The 24518-nt window shown below is 39.3% G+C and overlaps 2 non-coding genes across 2 annotated transcripts; both read left to right on the top strand.

Moving 5' to 3' along the window:
• Positions 1–5574: 5574 nt before the first annotated feature.
• On the top strand, positions 5575–5682 carry LOC148551035 (small nucleolar RNA R71). Its single transcript, XR_015893321.1, has one exon. It is a non-coding gene; the product is annotated as a small nucleolar RNA R71 (small nucleolar RNA).
• Positions 5683–23140: 17458 nt separating this feature from the next.
• LOC148551034 (small nucleolar RNA R71) lies at positions 23141–23247 on the top strand. Its single transcript, XR_015893795.1, has one exon. It is a non-coding gene; the product is annotated as a small nucleolar RNA R71 (small nucleolar RNA).
• Positions 23248–24518: the final 1271 nt, after the last annotated feature.

Here is a 24518-nt window from a genome sequence, read left to right as displayed (position 1 = left end):
CCCCCTAAAACATGATCACAGGATCAAAATACAATCCAGGATGCCTAATACAATAGTAAGAGGTCCTATTTATAATAAACTAGTCACTAGGGTTTACATGAGTAAGCAATTGATGCATAAATCCACTTCCGGGGCCCACTTGGTGTGTGTTTGGGCTGAGCTTGAGTGTAGCACGTGCAGAGGCCATTTGTGGAGTTGAACGCCAAGTTCTGTGCCAGTTTGGGCGTTCAACTCTGGTTTTGGATCCTTTTCTGGCGCTGGACGCCAGATTTGGGCAGAAGGCTGGCGTTGAACGCCAGTTTATGTCATCAATTCTTGGCCAAAGTATGGACTATTATATATTTATGGAAAGCCCTGGATGTCTACTTTCCAACGCAATTAGAAGCGCGCCATTTCGAGTTCTGTAGCTCTAGAAAATCCCCTTTGAGTGCAGGGAGGTTAGAATCCAACAACATCAGCAGTCCTTTTTCAACCTCTGAATCTGATTTCTGCTCAAGTCCCTCAATTTCAGCCAGAAAATACCTGAAATCACAAAAAAACACACAAACTCATAGTAAAGTCCAGAAATGTGAATTTAACATAAAAACTAATGAAAACATCCCTAAAAGTGACTAGATCCTACTAAAAACATACTAAAAACAATGTCAAAAAGCGTATAAATTATCCGCTCATCACAACACCAAACTTAAATTGTTGCTTGTCCCCAAGCAACTGAAAATCAAATATGATAAAAAGAAGAGAATATACTATAAATTCCAAACTATCAATGAAACATAGCTCCAATCATATGAGCGGAACTTATAGCTTTTTGCCTCTTGAATAGTTTTGGCATCTCACTTTATCCATTGAGGTTCAGAATGATTGGCATGTATAGGAACTTCAGATTTCGAATAGTGTTATTGACTCTCCTAGTTCAGTATGATGATTCTTGAACACAACTTCTTTATGAGTCTTGGTCGTGGCCCTAAGCACTTTGTTTTCCAGTATTACCACCGGATACATAAATGCCACAGACACATAATTGGGTGAACCTTTTCAAATTGTGACTCAGCTTTGCTAGAGTCCCCAATTAGAGGTGTCCAGGGTTCTTAAGCACACTCTTTGTTTTTGCTTTGGACCTTGACTTTAACCGCTCAGTCTCAAGTTTTCACTTGACACTTACACGCCACAAGCACATGGTTAGGGACAGCTTGGTTTAGCCGCTTAGACCAGGATTTTATTCCTTTAGGCCCTCCTATCCACTGATGCTCAAAGCCTTGGGATCCTTTTTATTTGCCCTTGCCTTTTGGTTTTAAGGGTTATTGGCTTTTTCTGCTTGCTTTTTCTTTTTCTTTTTTTTTTCGCTTATTTTTTTCTTTTTTTTTTTGCAAGCTTTGTTCTTTGCTGCTTTTTCTTACTTCAAGAATCATTTTTATGATTTTTCAGGTTATCAAATAACATGTCTCCTAGTCATCATTCTTTCAAGAGCCAACATATTTAACATTCTTAAACAACAACTTCAAAAGTCATATGCACTGTTCAAGCATACATTCAGAAAACAAGAAGCATTGTCACCACATCAATATAATTAAACTAAGTTCAAGGATAAATTCGAAACTCATGTACTTCTTGTTCTTTTGAATTAAAACATTTTTCATTTAAGAGAGGTGATGGATTCATAGGACATTCATATCTTTAAGACAAAGTTACTAACTACTAATGATCATGTAATGAAGGCACAAACATAGATAAGCACATAATACAGAAAACGAAAAACAGAGAAAGCAAGAACAAGGAATGAATCCACCTTAGTGATGGTGGCGTTTCCTTCTTGAGGAACCAATGATGTCCTTGAGCTCTTCTATGTCTCTTCCTTGTCTTTGTTGCTCCTCCCTCATTGCTTTTTGATCTTCTCTTATTTCATGAAGCATGATGGAGTGCTCTTGATGTTCCACCCTTAGTTGTCCCATATTGGAACTCAATTCTCCTAGGGAGGTGTTGATTTGCTCCCAATAATTTTGTGGAGGAAAGTGCATTTGAGGCATCTCCGGGATCTCATGGAAATGAGCTTCTTGCGCCTCTTGAGCTCCATGATTGGGCTCTCTTGCTTGCTCCATCTTTTTCTTAGTGATGGGCTTGTCCTCTTTAATGAGGATATCTCCCTCTATGTCAATTCCAGCTGAATTGCATAGGTGGCAAATGAGGTGAGGAAAGGCTAACCTTGCCATGTTGGAGGACTTGTCAGCCACCTTGTAGAGTTCTTGAGGTATAATCTCATGAACTTCCACCTCTTCTCCAATCATGATGCTATGGATCATGATGGCTCGGTCTATAGTGACTTCAGACCGGTTGCTAGTGGGAATGATTGAGCATTGAATAAACTCCAACCATCCTCTAGCTATAGGCTTGAGGTCCAATCTTCTTAGTTGAACCGGCTTGCCTTTGGAGTCAATCTTCCATTGAGCTCCTTCTACACATATGTCCATAAGGACTTGGTCCAACCTTTGATCAAAGTTGACTCTCCTTGTGTAGGGGTGTGCGTTTTCTTCCATGTATGGCAAGTTGAACGCCAACCTCACATTCTCCGGACTAAAATCTAAGTATTTCCCCCGAACCATTGTAACATAGTTCTTTGGATCCGGGTTCTTACTTTGATCATGGTTCTTGGTGATCCATGCATTGGCATAGAACTCTTGAACCATTAGGATGCCGACTTGTTGGATGGGATTTGTTAGAACTTCCCAACCTCTTCTTTGAATTTCATGTCGGATCTCCGGATACTCATTTCTTTTGAGTTTAAAAGGGACCTCAGGGATCACCTTCTTCTTGGCCACAACATCATAGAAGTGGTTTTGATGGGCTTTAGAGATGAATCTTTCCATCTCCCATGACTCGGATGTGGAAGCTTTTGTCTTCCCTTTCCCTCTTCTAGAGGATTCTCCGGTCTTGGGTGCCATCAATGGTAATGGAAAAACAAAAAAGCTATGCTTTTACCACACCAAACTTAGAATATTGCTCGCCCTCGAGCAATAAACAGACGAATAGAAGAAGAAGAAATATGGAGAGGGAGATGGAGATGTGGTTTCAGCTAAGGAGAGTGTAGAGGGGTGTGTTGTGTGAATTTGGTGAAGAATGGAGGTCTTTATATAGGGAATGGAGGGGGGGTTAAGGTTCGGCCATATGGGTGGGTTTGGGTGGGAAATTGGTTTTGAATTTTGAAGGTAGGTGGAGTTTATGAGGTAGGTTTATTGGGAGGAGTGGGTGGATGTGAGTGGTGAAGAGGTGATGGGGAAGAGAGTTTGAGGTGATTGGTGAAGGGTTTTTGGGTAAAAGTGTTTATGGGGTTGTGTGAAAGAGAGTGGTGAGAAGAAGTGAGTGGAGGTAAGTGGGGATCCTGTGGGGTCCACAGATCCTGAGTGGATCCTGTGGGGTCCACAGATCCTGAGTAGATCCTGTGGGGTCCACAGATCCTGAGTGGATCCTGTGGGGTCCACAGATCCTGAGGTGTTCAAGGATTTACATCCCTGCACCCATTAGGCATGTAAAAATGCCTTTGTATCCAACTCTGGGCGTTCAGCGCCAGGTTGGTGGCCATTTTGGGCGTTCAACGCCCATCTGTGTGCCATTTCTGGCGTTGAACGCCAAAACCATGCCTGTTCTGGCGTTCAGCGCCCAGAAGCTGCCCATTTTGGGCGTTCAGCGCCAGAACCATGCTCTGTTCTGGCGCTGAACGCCAGACAGATGCTCCTCCAGGGTGTGATTTTTCTTCTGCTGTTTTTGATTCCGTTTTCAATTTTTATATTTATTTTGTGACTCCTCATGATCATGAACCTATAAAGACACATAACTAAGAAAAATATAGTTAGATAAATAAACATTGGGTTGCCTCCCAACAAGCGCTTCTTTAATGTCAATAGCTTGACAGTGGGCTCTCATGGAGCCTCACAGATGTGCAGAGCTTTGTTGAGACTCTCCAACACCAAACTTAGAGTTTGGATATGGGAGTTCAACACCAAACTTAGAGTTTGACTGTGGGGGCTCTGGTTGACTCTGCTTTGAGAGAAGATTTTCAAGCTTCCTCTCCATGGTTGCAGAGGGAGATCCTTGAGTTTTGAATACAAGGGAGTTCTCATTCCATTGAAGGACTATTTCACCTCTGTCAACATCAATCACAGCTCTTGCTGTGGCCAGGAAAGGTCTTCCTAGGATGATGGATTCATCCTCTTCCTTTCCAGTATCCAGGACTATGAAATCAGCAGGGATGTAAAGGCCTTCAACCTTTACTAACACGTCCTCTACTTGTCCATATGCCTGTTTTCTTGAGCTGTCTGCCATCTCTAATGAGATTTTAGCAGCTTGCACCCCATAGATTCCCAGTTTCTCTATTACAGAGAGGGGCATGAGGTTTATTCCTGAACCAAGGTCACACAGAGCCTTAAAGATCATGGTGCCTATGGTGCAGGGTATTATGAACTTTCCAGGATCCTGTCTCTTCTGAGGCAATGTCAGTTGATCCAGATCACTTAGTTCATTGATGAACAAGGGAGGTTCAACTTCCCAAGTATCAATGCCAAATAATTTGGCATTCAGCTTCATGATTGCACCAAGAAACTTGGCAGTTTGCTCTTTAGTAACATCCTCATTCTCTTCTGAAGAGGAATACTCATCAGAGCTCATGAAGGGTATAAGGAGGTTCAATGGAATCTCTATGGTCTCTAGATGAGCCTCAGAGTCCTTTGGTTCCCCAGAGGGAAGCTCCTTATTGATCACTGGACGTCCCTAGAGGTATTCCTCCTTGGGATTCACGTCCTCTCCTCTCCTCACAGGTTCGGCCATGGCGCTTATGTCAATGGCCTTGCACTCTCCTTTTGGATTCTCTTCTGTATTGCTTGGGAGAGTACTAGGAGGGATTTCAGTGATCCTTTTACTCAGCTGGCCCACTTGTGCTTCCAGATTTCTAATGGCAGATCTTGTTTCATTCATGAAACTTACAGTGGCCTTAGATAGATCAGAGACTAGATTTGCTAAATTAGAAGCATTTTGTTCAGAGTTCTCTGTCTGTTGCTGAGTTGATGATGGAAAAGGCTTGCTATTGCTAAACCTGTTTCTTCCACCATTATTAAAGCCTTGTTGGGGCTTTTGATCCTTCCATGAGAAATTTGGATGATTTCTCCATGTTGAGTTATAGGTGTTTCCATAAGGTTCACCTAAGTAATTTACCTCTGCTATTGCAGGGTTCTCAGGATCATAGGCTTCTTCTTCAGAAGATGCCTCTTGAGTACTGTTGGATGCAGCTTGCATTCCATTCAGACTCTGAGAGATCATATTGACTTGCTGAGTCAATATTTTATTCTGAGCCAATATGGCATTCAGAGTATCAACTTCAAGAACTCCCTTCTTCATAGGCGTCCCATTACTCACAGGATTCCTTTCAGAAGTGTACATGAACTGGTTATTAGCAACCATGTCAATGAGTTCTTGAGCTTCTGCAGGCGTTTTCTTTAGGTGAATGGATCCACCTGCAGAAGTGTCCAGTGACATCTTTGATAGCTCAGATAAACCATCATAGAATATATCCAGGATGGTCCATTCTGAAAGCATGTCAGAAGGACACTTTTTGGTCAACTGTTTGTATCTTTCCCAAGCTTCATAGAGGGATTCACCTTCTTTCTGTCTGAAGGTCTGAACATCAGCTCTAAGCTTGCTCAGCTTTTGAGGAGGAAAGTACTTGGCTAAGAAAGCCGTGACCAGCTTATCCCAAGAGTTCAGGCTGTCTTTGGGTTGAGAATCCAACCATAATCTAGCTCTGTCTCTTACAGCAAAAGGGAAAAGCATGAGCCTGTAGACTTCAGGATCTACTCCATTAGTCTTAACAATATCACATATCTGCAAGAATTCAGTTAAGAACTGAAAAGGATCTTCAGATGAAAGTCCATGAAACTTGCAGTTCTGCTGTATCAGAGAAACTAACTGAGGTTTCAGCTCAAAGTTGTTTGCTCCAATGGCAGGAATGGAGATGCTTCTTCCATGTAAATTAGAATTAGGTGCAGTGAAGTCACCAAGCATTCTCCTTGCATTGTTGTTGGGTTCGGCTGCCATCTCCTTTACTTGCTCGAAATTTTCAATCAAGTTGTCTCTAGATTGTTGTAATTTAGCTTCTCTTAATTTTCTCTTCAGAGTCCTTTCAGGTTCTGGATCAGCTTCAACAAGAATGCCTTTTTCTCTGTCCCTGCTCATAAGAAAGAGGAGAGAAAAAGAAAAGAAGAGGAATCCTCTATGTCACAGTAAAGAGGATCCTTATTGTTAGTAGAAGAAAAGAAGAAGAAATTCGAACATAGATAGAAGAGGGGGTTCGAATTTGGTGATGATGTGAGGTAGAGATGTTAGTTAATGAATGAATAAATAGAATAGGATGAGAGAGAAGGAGGGAATTTTCGAAAATTAATTTTGAAAAGGAGTTAGTGAATTTTTTTTTGAAAACAGTTTTTGAAAAATGTTAGTGATTTTCGAAAATTAAGATTTAAAAAATAAAATAATTAATAAATTAAAAAAGAAATTTTGAAAAAGGGGGAAGATATTTTCGAAAATGAGAGAGAGAGAGAGAGAGTTAGTTAGGTGGTTTTGAAAAAGTTAAGAAACAAACAAAAAGTTAGTTAGTTAGTTGAAACAAATTTTGAAAAGATAGGAAGTTAGGAAGTTAGAGAAGATATTTTGAAATCAAATTTTTGAAAAAGATAAGATAAGAAGATATTTTGGAAATTAATTTTGAAAAAGATTTGATTTTTAAAATCTCAATTAATGACTTGATTCATAAGAAATCACAAGATATGATTTTAGAACTTAAAGTTTGAATCTTTCTTAACAAGCAAGTAACAAACTTCAAATTTTTGAATCAAAACATTAATTGATTATGTTATTTTCGAAAATTTGGTATAAAAATAAGAAAAATATTTTTGAAAAATATTTTTGGAATTTTCGAAAATAACTAAGAATTTTGAAAAAGATTTGATTTTTGAAAAAGATTTTGAAAAAGATAAGATTTTCAAATTGAAAATTTGATTTGATTCATAAGAAACAACTTGATTTTAAAAATTTTTGAAAAAGTCAACTCAAATTTTCGAATTTGATGAGAGAAAAAAGGAAAGATATTTTTTTGATTTTTGAATTTTTATGATGCAAGAGGAAAACACTAAAAGGATGCAATGCATGAAATTTTTAGATCAAAACAATGAATGCATGCAAGAATGCTATGAATGTCAAGATGAACACCAAGAACACTATGAATGTCATGATGAACATCAAGAACATATTTTGAAAAATTTTTAATGCAAAGAAAACATGCAAGACACCAAACTTAGAATTCTTTAATGCTTAGGCACTAAGAATTCAAGAATGCATATGATAAACATGAAAAGACACAAAACAAAAAATCATCAAGATCATACAAGAAGACTTACCAAGAACAACTTGAAGATCATGAAGAACACTATGAATGCATGATATTTTCGAAAAATGCTAGATGCATATGCAAGTGACACCAAACTTATGATATGACTCAAGACTCAAACAAGAAACAGAAAAATATTTTTGATTTTTATGATTTTCTAATTTTTTTTGGATTTTTTTTTTCGAAAACTATATGAAAAAGAGTAAATAAGGATTCCAAAATTTTTAATATGAATTCCAGGAATCTTGCATTCTTAGTCTAAAGCTTCAGTCCAGGAATTAGACATGGCTCACTAGCCAGCCAAGCTTTCAATGAAAGCTCCGGTCCAAAACACTAGACATGGCCAATGGCCAGCCAAGCTTCAGCAGGTGATTGAGGATCAGCAGCAGGTTGATTAGCAACAACTAGCTTGCTCTTGATAACAAATTGCAAGCCTGAGTCCAAATAAATTTAGACATGGCTTTACAGCCGGCCAGGCTTCACATGCTTCATGAAACACTAGAATTCATTCTTAAAAATTTTGAATAGAATTTTTGAAAATATTTTTTTTTTCGAAAACAAAAGAAGAGTTTTTGAAAAATTTTTGAAAACTTTTTGAAAAGAAAACGAAAAGAAAGTTACCCAATCTGAGCAACAAGATGAACCGTTAGTTGTCCAAACTCAAACAATCCCCGGCAACGGCGCCAAAAACTTGGTGCACGAAATTGTGATCTCCAGGCTTGAACAAATCCTGGTAATGGCTCCAAAGCTTGGTGCTCTGATCTTAATTCATGATTGTCACAACTTCGATACAACTAACCAGCAAGTGCACTGGGTCGTCCAAGTAATACCTTACGTGAGTAAGGGTCGAATCCCACGGAGATTGTTGGTATGAAGCAAGCTATGGTCACCTTGTAAATCTCAGTCAGGCAGACATAAAGTGATAATGGTGTTTTCGAATATTATATAATAAAATAGGGATAGAGATACTTATGTAAATCATTGGTAGGAATTTCAGATAAGCGAATGGAGATGCTTTTCGTTCCTCTGAACCTCTGCTTTCCTGCTATCTTCATCCAATCAGTCTTACTCCTTTCCATGGCTGGCTTTATGTGATACATCACCACTGTCAACGGCTACTTTCGGTCATCTCACGGGAAAATGATCCAATGCCCTGTCACGGCACGGCTAATCGTCTGGAGGCATCACCCTTGTCAATGGCTTCATCTTATCCTCTCAGTGAATAATATGCTCACGCACCCTGTCACGGCACGGCTATTCATCTGTCGGTTCTCGATCATGCTGGAATAGCATTTACTATCCTTTTGCGTCTGTCACTAACGCCCTGCAATCGCGAGTTAGGAGCTCGTCACAGTCATTCAATCATTGAATCCTACTCGGAATACCACAGACAAGGTTTAGACTTTCCGGATTCTCTTGAATGTCGCCATCATTCCAGCTTACGCCACGAAGATTCTGGTTAGGAGATCTAAGAGATATTCGTTCTAGCTTAATTCATGTAGAACAGAAGTGTTTGTCAGGCACGCGTTCATAAGGGAGAAGGATGATGAGCGTCACACATAATCATCACCTTCATCACGTTCTTGGGTGCGAATGGATATCTTAGAAGCGAAATAAGAAGAATTGAATAGAAAACAGTAGTACTTTGCATTAATCTTTGAGGAACAGCAGAGCTCCACACCTTAATCTATGGAGTGTAGAAACTCTACCGTATGAAAATACATAAGTGAAGGTCCAGGCATGGCCGAGATGGCCAGCCCCCTAAAACGTGATCACAGGATCAAAATACAATCCAGGATGCCTAATACAATAGTAAGAGGTCCTATTTATAATAAACTAGTCACTAGGGTTTACATGAGTAAGTAATTGATGCATAAATCCACTTCCGGGGCTCACTTGGTGTGTGTTTGGGCTGAGCTTGAGTGTAGCACGTGCAGAGGCCATTTGTGGAGTTGAACGCCAAGTTCTGTGCCAGTTTGGGCGTTCAACTCTGGTTTTGGATCCTTTTCTGGCGCTGGACGCCAGATTTGGGCAGAAGGCTGGCATTGAACGCCAGTTTACGTCGTTAATTCTTGGCCAAAGTATGGACTATTATATATTGCTGGAAAGCCCTGGATGTCTACTTTCCAACGCAATTGGAAGCGCGCCATTTCGAGTTCTGTAGCTCCAGAAAATCCACTTTGAGTGCAGGGAGGTCAGAATCCAACAGCATCAGCAGTCCTTTTTCAACCTCTAAATCTGATTTCTGCTCAAGTCCCTCAATTTCAGCCAGAAAATACCTGAAATCACAGAAAAACACACAAACTCATAGTAAAGTCCAGAAATGTGAATTTAACATAAAAACTAATGAAAACATCCCTAAAAGTGACTAGATCCTACTAAAAACATACTAAAAACAATGTCAAAAAGAGTATAAATTATCCGCTCATCACGTCCCAACTAGATGCCCCTCCACCACCGTACGTGATATGAATGAGGATTTAGACTGATGGCATCCAAGCGTGAGTACATACTACTTTAATGTCTTGTATTTGCAATTTATTTTGAACGTGTTAAGTTTTATGTGTTTACTAATCCTAGGTTTTTCATTGATATATTTGCACCAAACAACAATGCATGCACATAGGAGATATCCAATGTGATTAAGTTCATGTACGACATCGCATGGATGAGCTACACAAAGATCCTTGCAGAAACCAGAGATCATTGGTTTTAGAAACGGGAAGTAAGAACCCAATGTTATTGAATCAACTATATTTAACTATTTTTTATTTTGACTAACTAATGTTGTTGAATTACTTTGTGCAGGAGAAATTTATCTGGGATAAGGAACATGATATCTTGATCAAGAAGATTTACAACCATTGGGTAGCTAAGTGACTTCAGCAGATGATGCAGGACATTCATCAGTAGAGTGACAACCTCATTATTTGACTCCACCCAGATCTAAACAAAGAATTGGACATCCATTTTAGTACCTATGAGGGGTTCAAGCGTCACCGTCTGACAAACAGAGCTAACAGGGCTTCACCGAGGTCGTCGAAGTATACTGGTGGGTCGGCGACTTTCATAAAGATGAAGCACAGGCTGGTATGTAGTATATTTACTAATCTTTGTTAATTGTTTATTGAATAAATTGTTACTTGACTTATTTTATTAGTTGGTTTCAATATGTGTAATCTAAGTCATTAGATCGTAAGGCAATATTGGTGGAGACCTTTAAGTATACCCATACGATGAAGGCCAACAAGGAAAAATTTGTTGATGAGTGGTCTGCGGCTCATCATGTGAGTTTCAATTAATTCTAACTTTTAAATCTATTCAGTTTAAAGTCAATTAACTATCATCCTAATCACAACATATGTTACACCGGAAGACTACTCACAGAGATTAGAGGCCGCGACCCAGCAATCTCAGCTGCCTAGTGGGGACGCTCCCGCCAGCTCCGATGCCTCAGTGTTAGATCCTGTTAGAGTTTGGCGTGAGACAGCCTCTGATCCCCACAAGAATTGCGTCTTTGGGTTGGGGTCATTCTTCACTAGTGGCCTTTGCACCTCCGCATTGGCAACTTCATCTACCTCTGCCTCTGCCACCTTCCCTTCCAATCTCAAGGAAGTTGTTGAGTTGAGGGAGGATTTGCAGAAGCTCACAAAGGAGCTTCACTAACAAGCTCAGCAATCTTAGCAAAGGTACAACTAGCTTCTTGCACGCGTGGCAGGAGCTGTTGCCATCAGCTCGGACGTTACAGAGAAGCTGGAGCGGTTAGAGCATTTGCGAGAGCAGATGGAGGTGTACAACGAGTAGATGCATGGTAGAGGCAGCAGCGCTATTGGTACCAGTGGCAACACTGCTAGTGGGGCATCGACATTGGCTCCTACTCCGCTACCTTAGAAGGGAAAAGACAATGACGACAACGATTACCGGGATCGGTAGGGTTTAGGGATTTAATTTATTTCATGTATATTTCATTGTATTCTACTTTGTTTGACTTTTTATTATATTCAGACCATTGATATTTAATAAAATCATTAGTTATTTTTTGGTAATTTTGAATTTCTACTCTAATTTTGTAAACAAAAACTTTAATTTGACTACTAATTGTGGGCTAATTATGAAAAAAATAACTACTATAGATTTTACTAGTAGACAACAGTAATTGGGCGCCACAAAAGATAATATGGCGCCAAAGTTACTTTAGACTAATTCGACGGTAATAATCAACTTAGTTACATCATATAATTAAAAAATCGACGAAAAATCCGCCGGTAATTAGCGTCGGATGGAATAATCCACTGGTAAAAAATTTTTGGCGCCGTTTATACTGTCAAATTCAATCCACCAGTAATTCCGACGGTACTCAGCGCATTTCTTCTAGTGAAAATACAAGACGGCTAATGTTTGTCAATAAAATATTAGGATGGCCTTGGATGGGTTCATGGAAGGATTGTGGACTCGTCAGTCTTAGTGATGATGTGATCAAGCCTCTGGAGTGCCAGGGGGTGGTACTTGCAAAGACACTCCGACGCTCATGTCAGAATGAGTCTAAGAGGTATGTGGAAAGGATGTGTAATTAATGCACGAAAACTTGTCTCTCAACAAATTTTTCTCAGCAAGTATACCGAATTGTCGTCAAGTAAAAACTCACAATAGAGTGAGGTCGAATCCACAGGGATTAATGGATTAAGCAATCAATGGTTAATTGATTATCCTAGTTTGACGGTTCATATTTGGATGATGAGCAGCAGCAAGTGTAAATAACATGAATGTAAAGGAAAACTATAAAGTGCAGAAAAGTAAAATGGTAAGAAAAGTATATGTAAGAACTAAAAATAAAATGAACATTGGGATCAAGAGATATTGCAATCTTCCAGATCAAGTTCATTCTCATCTCTTCCTCAATCAATGCATTCATTGATCTCCTTGGCAATCTTAAATGATTGGATCCCAATTCCTTGGCAATCCAATCTCTCTAAGCTTGAATAATTTCCTAATTCCTTGATTTAATTGCTCATGGGAAGAGATGAAGTTTGGTCACTGATTATACCACACACATTCATAGATCAAAGTATTGGTAGGATTAAATATCACAATATCCATCCAACCCCCAACCTAATCCAATGTGAGAGAGAATTTCTAGCATGATTTCCTCATTCCTCTTCCAAGGTTCAGATAAAATCCAAGTATGAGCGATTTCTCTTCCGAGACAATTACCCAATTAGATGTAGATCGAAAGCTCTCTAGTAAAATCAAGAGAAAAGAAAGAAGAAGAAGAATAAAAACTATAATTGATCCATTAAATCACAATAGAGCTCTCTAACCCAATTAAAAGAGTTAGTTGTTCATTGCTCTACCAAAATAGAAAAGAAAGAAAGTGCAGAAAAATAAAGATGAAGATTAAAACTGAAATTAAAACTTCAAAGTTCATAAATAAAAAGTACAAACTAGAATTTAACTACTACTAAGAAAAGAAAAAGAAGAGAAAAGGAAGAAGAGTGTAGGAGGGGAGGGAGTCCGAAGACCCCTCTTCTCTGGTGTGTCCAGCCCCCAGAATACCCCCTCTCCAATTCCCCGTCTCCTCGGATTCCAGTCTTGAATGTTAAAACTAAGGCCTTTATATACGCTCTCCTAAATTACAAAATGAAATGAAATTAAAAGCAAATTACAATTAAATGAAAATTCCTATTCTAGATGCTTCTTGTGACCTTGATTGGTTGACACTTGTGGGCTTGCTTCCTTGTGGTTGGGTGGTCCTTGAAAGAGAAGTGAATTAAGTTGAGGTCCAGGTGCTAATCGTTAGTGCTACCATTAGCCACACTAACGCTACAAGTGTGGCGTTAGTGCTGAAGTTAGTGTGGCTAACGTCACACTTGCTACCCAGTTTGTGTTTTTGGGGCTTAAAATATGCCTCTTGTTAGTACTCGAATTTTATGCCCACTATAGACTATTATATATCATTGAAAATCTCTAAATGTCAGCTTTCTAACACAACTGGAATCACCTCGATTGGACCTCTGTAACTCAAGTTATGCTCCCTTGAAGGGGACAGGGTCACTGGCATTATTGGCAAAAGTGAGTGCCAATAACGTCCGCGTTCAGGGGATTAGTATTGCCAGGTTCTGGAGCTCACACTAAATGTCCACCCCATACTATTATATATTATTGGAAATCCCTGGATGTCTACTTTCCAACGCCCTTGGAAGCGCATTATTTGGAGCTCTACAGCTCGAGTTACACTTCTTGGAAGGTGAAGAGGTCAGCTGGCCTTACTACAGGTTGATACCATGTTCATCTTTGCACTTTAGGGGCAGGTTTTTTGCCTCAAATTTAGTGTCTATCATGTAGTGCCATATATGCTTGGAAAGATCTAAAATCCTACTTTCCAATGCCACTGGAATCACCTCATTTGGAGCTTTGTGGCTCAAGTTATTCTTGTTTGAAGAAGGCATGGTCAGGCTGCCGGGTGAGATTTTGCCCACGTTAGTGTCCACATTAGTGGCACTAACGTGGCCTTCTTTGCTTCACAAATGTTAGTGGCGTTCACTTTTTCCACTAACTTTCACAGCTGCCTCCTTTCTTCCACGTTAATACCATTAACTTTCTCACTAACGTTGGGGCTTCTCTTTTCTTCCAGGTTAGTGCCCATGTTAGTGGATCTAACAGGGCTGCTAACGTGGCTCTTCTTGCCCTTCGCTAACGTTAGTGGCGTTAACGTTCTCAATAACTTTCCAAGCTTTCCTTCCTTCCACTTTAATGGCAATGTTAGTGGCGCTAACGTAGCCACTAACGTGGCTCTTCTCTGCTTCTTGTTACCTAAAATCAATCAAACAAAGTACATCAATGTCTTGCTCTTAATCATGAGATCATGCATCATCCATTTTATCATTCAATTCATGCATAATTCTCATGAAATCATTCAAAATTCATAATGTTTGCTTGAATCATGGTATGAATGCATTTTCAACCAAATGCTTGCTTATTTCTTAAGAAAATGCATGAAACCAACCTAAAGCATACAAAAAATGGCTAGTAAAACTAGCCAAGATGCCCTGGCATCACAACACCAAACTTAAATCTTACTTGTCCCCAAGCAAGAAAAGAACTATGCACAAAGAATTTTCTTAATTGGAATGTATTGAAGAATTGCTTATGATGCCTTAGTGGGTGAAGTGAATAAGTGACAGTGGGGTGAACTCTAATTTGTATGCTTATGCAAGGATTCCAGTGCTCATTAGTCCTTACATTTTGGAAGTCTTAGATCTTAGGACTTCCATTCAAATGATATTATGGAATCCTCTTTATAGATTTTCACCTTGAAGCAGCACTTATTTTCTAGAATTTTTCTTTCTTTGTGGAATTTGGCCTCGACTCTAGGTGTCATGTATCAAAACGGCTTTTTAAGATAAGCTTTCAATCATTACTCCCAAACCATTTAGTCTAAGGTATTAGGTGTTGAAGCACCCTTAGGATTTACTTGCTCAAGCCTCTTTCTTTGATACAAATCCACCACAAGCATTTAACTAGGACAATAACTCTTTGAGTTCTTGTTTCTTTCTTTTTCTTCCTAGTAATTGATGCTCAAAGCCTTGGGCTTGTTCTTTGTTTTTATTTTTCTTTTGTTTTCTTTTGTTACTGCTTCTTGGATCAATAGATGTTTGAGAAATTTTATAATACTTCTCTAAACTTCATTTCCTGTCTATGAGCTCCCATGCAAGTTTTCACAAACATACAACCTCAATACACAATCATACAATCAGAACCTCCACTCCTCTTAATCTTTTGCTTGCCCCAAGATTTATAAAATTCTTCAACATTTTCCTTTCAAAAGAATGATTTCTTTGTTACATTCTTAGAGATATTGGGTGCAAGTAAAGTTCAAGATGATAATCATGATATCAGAGCAACATGTTACAAATCAAATATCAACTATGCTTATTTCACAAGGAGTAATCACACATGCATATAAAGAAAATAGAAGACAATCATGCAATTAAAGTGCTGGAAATAAGTAAGAGAAAAAAGGAACTTTACCACCTTGTAGTTCATCTTCATTGTTGTTGTCCTTTTCCTCCTATTCTTTCCCTTCCCATACCAAACTTAGAATGATTGCTTATCCTCAAGCAACAAGTAAAACAGTGGTGATGGGGTTTATGATGGATCATGAATGTCTTAGAATAAAGTGTGAGTATGCATGTGTTTCAGCAAGCAAGATTAAGGATCACAATAAAGGCACAAGAACTAAAAACAGAAATATTGTGATGGCATTAATAAATGGTGTTGGCATGGTACTTTGCATGAAAGTTAAGTGGCAACACCAAACTTAGTGTGACACTGTCATTTTAGAATGATGCAAATACCTAGTGAAGATTGAAAATCATTTTGTTTCATGGCAACACCAAAATTAGAATGCAATCATATGTCAAATTATTGAAAGTAAACTAAGCAAGGAAATAAAATGTTACCTACGGTTGGGTTGCCTCCCAACAAGCACTCTTTTAATGTCATTAGCTTGACATGTTGTTCATGAATTTCTTCCTCTTCTTCCAATTTGTTAAGAGGAATGACCTCAAGAGGAAAGAGGAGCCAGTTAATGCCCCTTGTTTTGAGTGCCTCTCCCCAGCAAGCTTTCTTTTGTTGTTAGTTTGAGTAAACTTGCTTGTTGGGGTAGGGGTGGGATGGCTTTTGGTTGACCTTTTCTTCTTCATGGATATTGTCCTTCTTTTCTTGGTCACCATCCTCTTTTTAGTGCTCATGTTGATTGCCTTCACCACCTTGATTTCAGTACTTGGGTGTTGTATGATGGTTGGAGCATCCTCTTCATTAAGAGCTTCTTGAATTGGTGGTTCAATGAACTCATCCTTTATGCAACTCTTTGTTTTATTGGAGTAGTGTGGACTCCCTTGATTGACTTCCTCCCTTTCTTCTGCATGATGTTGCATTGAGCCTTTTGGGAGTGAGTTTGCATGTTCCTTTGTCACCCTTAGTAGCCTCTGTGGGTATGGAGCTTTGGGCTTATATACTCTCACAACCTCCTCTATCTTCATATGAATCTCACTTGGTATGGCTGCCTCTTTTTCTTGTTCTTCTGATTCCTCCCTTGTTCTTGACCTTTGAATGAACTCCTCTATTTCTGGAGAGAGTGAAGTGGTCTCTCTTTGTGATCTCATCTCTTCAATGAATTGTTCTTCAGAATAGAGTTGTGCATTCTATCTCAATTTTTCTTCATGGTCTCTTTTTGCTATTTTCTTCTCTTCGTTTGTCTTTATCATTTCTTCAAGGAGGAGTTCTATCCTAGCGAGTCTCTCTTCTTCTCTACTTTTTTTGAGTTCTTCAATGATGAGTTCCATCCTAGCAAGTCCATCTAAAAGAGGTTGGGTAGGTTGTAATGGTTGGTCGGGGTTGGCTTGTGAATGGAATTGGTTGTTTTGTGGTTGTGTGTTCTGAAAGTGGTATGACTCTTGTGGGTAGTGGATTGAGTTTTGTGGATGGTACAATGAATTGTATGGATTTGGGACAGAATTTTATGCTGAGGTATACTCAAGTGATGAAGAATTTAGGCATGTAAAACTTAGAGGTGAGGTTGGATAATTGAGAGGTGATGGCTCTTGATGAATAAGGTATGAATGAGTGAAATCTCTTTGATTTTGATCTTTCCAGCCACAACTTGAGTAGTGATCAAATTTGCCAAAATGTGGACCATTTTGTGGCTCTGGAAAGTACTCCATTTCATGTTCTTGATACTCCCACCCACCATGAGCATAGTAAAGTGAATCATTCTGTGGTGGTGGAAAGTTTCCCATGAAATTTGATTGACTAAAATATGATGGATGCTCCTTTCTTTCCTGCAAAAAGCTCTGTCTAAAACAATAATCACCAAAAGAAATTGGAATCTCCATTGTAATAAATGAGGGATTCTTAGTGAGGCAATATCACAAACAGTTGGTTAGCAAAAGAAAATAAGAAACAAAAGAAAACAAAGACAAAAGAAAAGTGTCTAATCTAGTAAATCAATCAACCGGTAGTTTGTTAATCACGATTAATCCCTGGCAACGGCGCCATAAACTTGATGCACAGAAACTTGTCTCTCAATAAATTTTCCTCGGTAAGTATACCGAATTGTCGTAAAGTAAAAACTCACAATAGAGTGAGGTCGAATCCACAGGGATTAATGGATTAAGCAATCAATGGTTAATTGATTATCCTAGTTAGACGGTTCAGATTTGGATGATGAGCAGCAGGAAGTGTAAATAACATGAATGGAAAGAGAAACTATAAAGTGCAGAAATAAGAAAAGTATATATAAGAACTAAAAATAAAATGAACATTGGGATCAAGAGATATTGCAATCCTCCGGATCAAGTTCATTCTCATCTCTTCCTCAATCAATGCATTCATTGATCTCCTTGGCAATCTTAAGTGATTGGATCCCAATTCCTTGGCAATCCAATCTCTCTAAGCTTGAACAATTTTCCAATTCCTTGATTTAATTGCTCATGGGAAGAGATGAAGTTTGGTCACTTATTATACCACACATATTCATTGATCAAAGTATTGGTAGAATTAAATGTCACAATATCCATCCAACCCCCAACCTAATCCAATGTGAGAGAGCATTTCTAGCATGATTTCCTCATTCCTCTTCCAAGGTTCAGAGGAAATCCAAGTATGAGCAATTTTTCTTCCGAGAGAATTACCCAATTAGATAAAGATCGAAAGCTTTCTAGTAAAATCAAGAGAAAAGAAAGAAGAAGAAGAATAAAAACTATAATTGATCCATTAAATCAAAATGGAGCTCTCTAACCCAATGAAAAGAGTTAGTTGTTCATTGCTCTACCAAAATAGAAAAGAAAGAAAGTGCAAAAAAATAAAGATGAAGATTAAAACTGAAATTGAAACTTCAAAGTTCATAAATGAAAAGTATAAACTAGAATTTAACTACTACTAAGAAAAGAAAAAGAAGAGAAAAGGAAAAAGAGTGTAGGAGGGGAGGGAGTCCGAAGACCCCTCTTCTCTGGTGTGTCCAGCCCCCAGAATACCCCCTCTCCAATTCCCCGTCTCCCCGGATTCCAGTCTTGAATGTTAAAACTAAGGCCTTTATATAGGCTCTCCTAAATTACAAAATGAAATGAAATTAAAAGCAAATTACAATTAAATGAAAATTCCTATTCTAGATGCTTCTTGTGACCTTGATTGGTTGACACTTGTGGGCTTACTTCCTTGTGGTTGGGTGGTCCTTGAAAGAGAAGTGAATCAAGTTGAGGTCTAGGTGCTAATCGTTAGTGCTACCGTTAGCCACACTAACGCTACAAGTGTGGCGTTAGTGCTGAAGTTAGTGTGGCTAACGTCACACTTGCTACCCAGTTTGTGTTTTTGGGGCTTAAAATATGCCTCTTGTTAGTACTCCAATTTCATGTTCACTATAAACTATTATATATCATTGGAAAGATCTGAATGTCAGCTTTCTAACACAACTAGAATCACCTTGATTAGACTTCTGTAACTCAAGTTATGCTCCCTTGAAGGGGACAGGGTCGCTGGCATAGTCGCTGGCAATAACGTCCGCGTTCAGGGGATTAGTATTGCCAGGTTATGGAGCTCAAACTAAATGTCCACCCCATACTATTATATATTTTTAGAAAGCCCTGGATGTCTACTTTCCAACTCCCTTGGAAGCGCATTATTTGGAGCTCTACAGCTCGAGTTACACTTCTTGGAACGTGAAGAGGTCAGCTGGCCTTACTACAGGCTGATACCATGTTCATCTTTGCACTTTCAGGGCAGGTTTTCTCCCTCAAATTTAGTATCCACCATGTAATTACATATATGCTTGGAAATCTATGGAATCCTACTTTCCAATGCCACTGGAATCACCTCATTTGGAGCTTTGTGGCTTAAGTTATCCTTGTTTGAAGAAGGCATGGTCAGGCTGCCGGGTGAGATTTTGCCCACGTTAGTGGCACTAACGTGGCCTTCTTTGCTTTACAAACGTTAGTGGCGTTCACTTTTTCCACTAACTTTCACAGCTGCCTCCTTTGTTCCATGTTAATGCCGACGTTAGTGGCACTAACGTGGCCACTAACGTGGGTGTTCTTGGCTTCGCAAACGTTAGTGGCGTTTACTTTTTCCACTAACTTTCACAGCTGCCTCCTTTCTTCCATGTTAATACCATTAACTTTCTCACTAATGTTGGGGCTTCTCTTTTCTTCCACGTTAGTGCCCACGTTAGTGGAGCTAACAGGGCCGCTAACGTGGGTCTTCTTGCCCTTCGCTAACATTAGTGGCATTAACGTTCTCACTAACTTTCCAAGCTTTCCTTCCTTCCACTTTAATGGCCACGTTAGTGGCGCTAACGTAGCCACTAATGTGGCTCTTCTCTGCTTCTTGTTACCTAAAATTAATCAAATATAGTACATCAAAGTCTTGCTCTTAATCATGAGATCATGCATCATCCATTTTATCATTCAATTCATGCATAATTCTCATAAAATCATTCAAAATTCACAATGTTTGCTTGAATCATGGTATGAATGCATTTTCAACCAAATGCTTGCTTATTTCTTAAGAAAATGCATGAAACCAACCTAAAGCATACAAAAAATGGCTAGTAAAACTAGCCAAGATACCCTGGCATCAGTAATGTACCTGAGGGAGATAAGGGAATTTGAATTTGAATGAGTCTAAGATAAGGGAGATATTTGAATTTGAATGATTGTTAGTGATTCCTGGTCCTTTGGTCTGTTTGGGCTATAGGGACGATTTGGGCTCGAGAGTCGGGTCAACATTGGGTCGTCTGGCTCCGTGATGCCAAGTCTGGACCAGTTTCCCCCGGAGCATGAGAGTATACTGGCTTAGTAATGATAATAAACATATTTTGGTGATGACAAACATATATTTGGTTGGGTTGAAAGCCAAAGAGAATTGTTTGATGTGTGTGCTCATAGTGCAAGCTCATATTAGTTTGAGCAGCCCAATAAGAAGAATAATTTACCCATGATGTTGCTACTTGGACAAAAATAAGAAGAATAATAGTTTGAGCAGCCCAATAAGAAGAATAATACAGTCTTCAATAAGATCAGAGAAAAGACTCATCATGTACCTTTGGAAAGTAGCTGGTGCATTGCACAAGCCAAAGGGCATTCTCTTGTAAGCATAAGTCCCAAAAGGACATGTAAAAGTGGTCTTTTCCTGATCCTCAGGAGCTATATGAATCTGGAAATAACCTGTGTAACCATCTAAAAAGCAATAATGTGATTTACCTGACAGGCGATCCACCATTTGATCAATGAATGGAAGTGGGTAGTGATCCTTACGGGTGGCTTGGTTTAGACGCCTGTAATCAATGCAGACTCTCCAAGCGTTCTGAACTCTAGTTACTATGAGCTCTCCATGCTCATTCTTCACTGTAATGACTCCAGACTTCTTGGGCACCACTTGTACTGGGCTAACCCATTCACTGTCTGAAATGGGATAGATGATACCTGCTTCCAACAGTCTGGTCACTTCCTTTTTTACAACTTCCAAGATAGTGGGATTCAATCTTCTTTGGGGTTGACGGACTGGTCTTGCCCCCTCTTCTAAAAATATTCTGTGCTCACATACTTGAGGGTTGATGCCCACTATGTCTGCCAAACTCCACCCAATTGCCTTCTTGTGCCTCCTCAGCACATCAAGTAACTACTCTTCTCGTTGAAAAGTGAGTTCCCTTGCAATGATAACTGAAAACTTCTGCTCATCTTCAAGATAAGCATATTTGAGATGTGGAGGGAGAGGTTTCAATTCCAACTTCTGATCATGGGCAGGTTCTGGATTGTCTAGAGCTTGTGAAAATGCCGAAGTGCCCTCATTGTCAGTCAAGAGGGTCCCCACACTTGGACCTTGTCCAGTGTGCCTCTCTTCTAACTCTTCCTTGTGAACTTCAGCTACAGTTTCATCTATGACAACACACTAGAAGATGGAATGATCTTCTAGAGGATTGTCAATGACTCCATTCAGATTAAAGATTACTATTCGGCCATCTATTTCAAAAGAGTATGTTCCTGAAAAAGCATCCAATTTGAATTTTGATGTTTTCAGGAATGGTCTTCCAAGTAGGATTGATTATGGCTTATCTGAGTCATTATGGGGCATCTCCAAGATATAAAAATCAGTGGGGAATGTAAGCCCTTTAATGTTCACTATAACATCTTCAGCAACTCCAGCCACTGTAATAATGCTTTTATCTGCTAACACAAAACGAGCTGCTGACCTTTTTAAGGGAGGGAGCCTCAAAATATCATATATAGACAAAGGCATTATACTAACACATGCTCCTAAATCACACATGCAGTCATAAATTACTACACCACCAATAGTACAACTAACTATACAAGGACCTGGGTCACTACACTTTTCAGGTAATCCTCCCATTAAAGCAGATATGGAACTACCTAAAGGAATAGTTTCTAATTCATTAATTTTGTCTTTGTGTATACATAAATCTTTTAGAAACTTTACATATTTAGGCACCTGTTGAATAACATCAAAAAGAGGGACAGTTACCTCAACCTTTTTGAATATTTCTACCATCTTGGAATCGGGTTCCAACTGCTTCCTGGGTTTCTTTGCAAGTTGTGGAAATGGAATGGGAGTGGTGTTTTCTGCAGTGTCTGCGCCTTTTGGTGCTTCCTCCTGTGGTTGAGCTTCTTCTTTTTCAGCTATGTCCTGTATGTCCTCTTCCTTTTTAACATCTTCTATCTCTACTACCTCTTCAGCTGAGGCGTGTTCTGGTGAGCTTGGCTCCTCCTGATTCCTCTCCTGCAGTGTAGTTCCGGACCTTAGGGTGATGGCATTAATGTCTCCCTTTGGATTGGGTAATGGTTGAGAGGGGATTCTAGTGGAGCTCGAAGGTTGGTTACTGGAATTTTGCATTGATCCAATCTGTGAGACAAGAGCTTGCAAAGTAGAGGCCAGACCATTCAGACAGGCAATAATGTTATTCATAATGTTATTTTCCATGGTCTGTTGTTTTCGCTCAAAAGATTGTAGTAACTCTTCATTAGGAGATGAAGAAAGATGAGTAAATTGAGAGGTCTGCTGTTGGGTATTCTGTGGTCCTTGGGATTGCCTCAAGTGAGGTACTCTGTAAGGTTGATTCTGCTGCCTGTTGTTGTTATTATTCCACCTCTGATTTCCCTGATTATCTCTGCCTCCTCTGTTATTGTTGTCCCTCCAATTCTAGTTAGAATTATCCTGCCATCCATGGTTCTGATTTCCACCTTGATTGTACCCTTGGTTGGGGCGGTCATAGAAGTTATGGGTGGATGCCACCATGTTGTCTTCCTGATGGAGCTGCGGGCATTCATCAGTATAATGGCTATAATCAGCACAAATTCCACAGACTCTTTGTGGGACTAACTGTTGGCTTTGCTGTGCTAGAGAAGGTTGAGCTTGCTGAACTTGTTGTTGATTCAATTGCATCTACTTCAGCAAGTTGGTCATTTCACAGATACTCTGAGCTAGAACAACAGTCTCTCTGCTAGAGGATACTTTGCAACAGCCTTTGAACGGCCTTGTTTCTGCCTGTGGTTCCGAGTAGATTCAGCTAAGTCGCTGATCAATTGCCATGCCTCATAAGTGGTCTTGTACTTCTTCATAGACCCATTGCTAGCACTTTCCAATGTGGTCTTATCTTGGGGCCTCATGCCCTGTGTGATATAGCTGACTAACACTATCTTGTCAATCCTGTGGTGGGGGCATGCTTCCAGAAGATTATTGAAGCGCTCCCAGTATTCAAAGAGAGTCTCGTTGTCATCTTGAACAATCGTGGAAATGTCTTTCCTTAGTTTATCAGTAACTTCAGATGGAAAGAATTTTTCCAAAAATTCTTTTCTGAGTGTATCCCAGTTGGATACATTTGCTAGGGGTTGAGTGTAGTACCACTCTCTTGCTTTTCCCTCAAGAGAAAACGAGAAAGCTTTCAACAAAATTGAAGTTTCATCTGCACCATCACGCCTGACAGTAGAACAGGCTGCTTGGAAATCTCTCAGGTGCTTGATAGGCTCTTGAGCAGGTAAGCCATGAAACTTGGGCATCAAATTGAGCAGTGCGGTCTTTATTTCAAAATCTGTAGCCACCGCTGGATGATGCGCTTGAAACGGTTGCATTGTAAAATCAGGGGCTCCTTCCTCCTGGATAGTAACTCTTCTGGCTGCCGCCATGTTACCTGTACGTAAATCAACCGAATCAGTAGAACGGGAGCTGGTTTATTCCTCAAATGGCATTTCGAATCCGCCCTCAGAGAGGACTAACCGACGCCGAGCTCGCCCTATTCGTGAAATAGTCCTTTCAATTTTAGGATCGAATATTGGCAAGCTTGGATCAGGAAGTGAACGCGTCATTTGACGAAAGAAACATGCATCTCATAGTAGCAAAATAAAATAAAATGCAAATAAATAAATTCTAATTAATAACTTTAGCACTCTATTGCAACTCCCCGGCAACGGCGCCAAAAATTGATGGTAGCAGAAATTGGCGAATTAAAATTGTTAAAATATATACGTTGTAAGTATAGTTCTTAACTCGCCAGAAATCTACTTATCAATTTAGAAAGGTGTCACAGAAATTTAAAATTAAAATACTGGGAGTATGAATCCCAGGTCGTCTCCCAACGAGTTGTAGAAAAGTGTGCTATTTTATTAATAAGAGGTTTTCAAAAAGGTTTGAATTGAGTAAGCAGGAAATTAAATTAGAGAATTTGAATAAGTTAAATAAAAGCCTTGACTGGAAGTTGATTAGTTGGAATCCCTATTATTGTTGGAATACTCTCAAGATTAATTGACAATTAAAGGTTGTCCTGTTTAGTTATCCTTTACTAGGTAAGGAAAAGTCAAACAAGTTGGAATACTACGTCTGTTCACAAGTTGCAATCCACTTATTTAAAAGAGATTGGTGTTAGTGACTAGAAGGCAATCCAACCATAAATCCAATTGCAATCTGTCTTTTAAGCTTTCCAACTCAAGGGTTCCTTTCAATCAACTCTCCATCAAGTTAGGGAACTACTCGCTCATTGTGAATGTAAATTTCATAGCATACAAAAAGGAATTAAAGAAAGACATTG

Source organism: Arachis ipaensis, chromosome B7 (assembly GCF_059453495.1).
Source record: "Arachis ipaensis isolate K30076 ecotype BB chromosome B7, ASM5945349v1, whole genome shotgun sequence".
NCBI lineage: Eukaryota > Viridiplantae > Streptophyta > Magnoliopsida > Fabales > Fabaceae > Arachis > Arachis ipaensis.
Note: the sequence above shows the minus strand (reverse complement) of the source record. Positions and strands in the feature narration are given on the sequence as shown.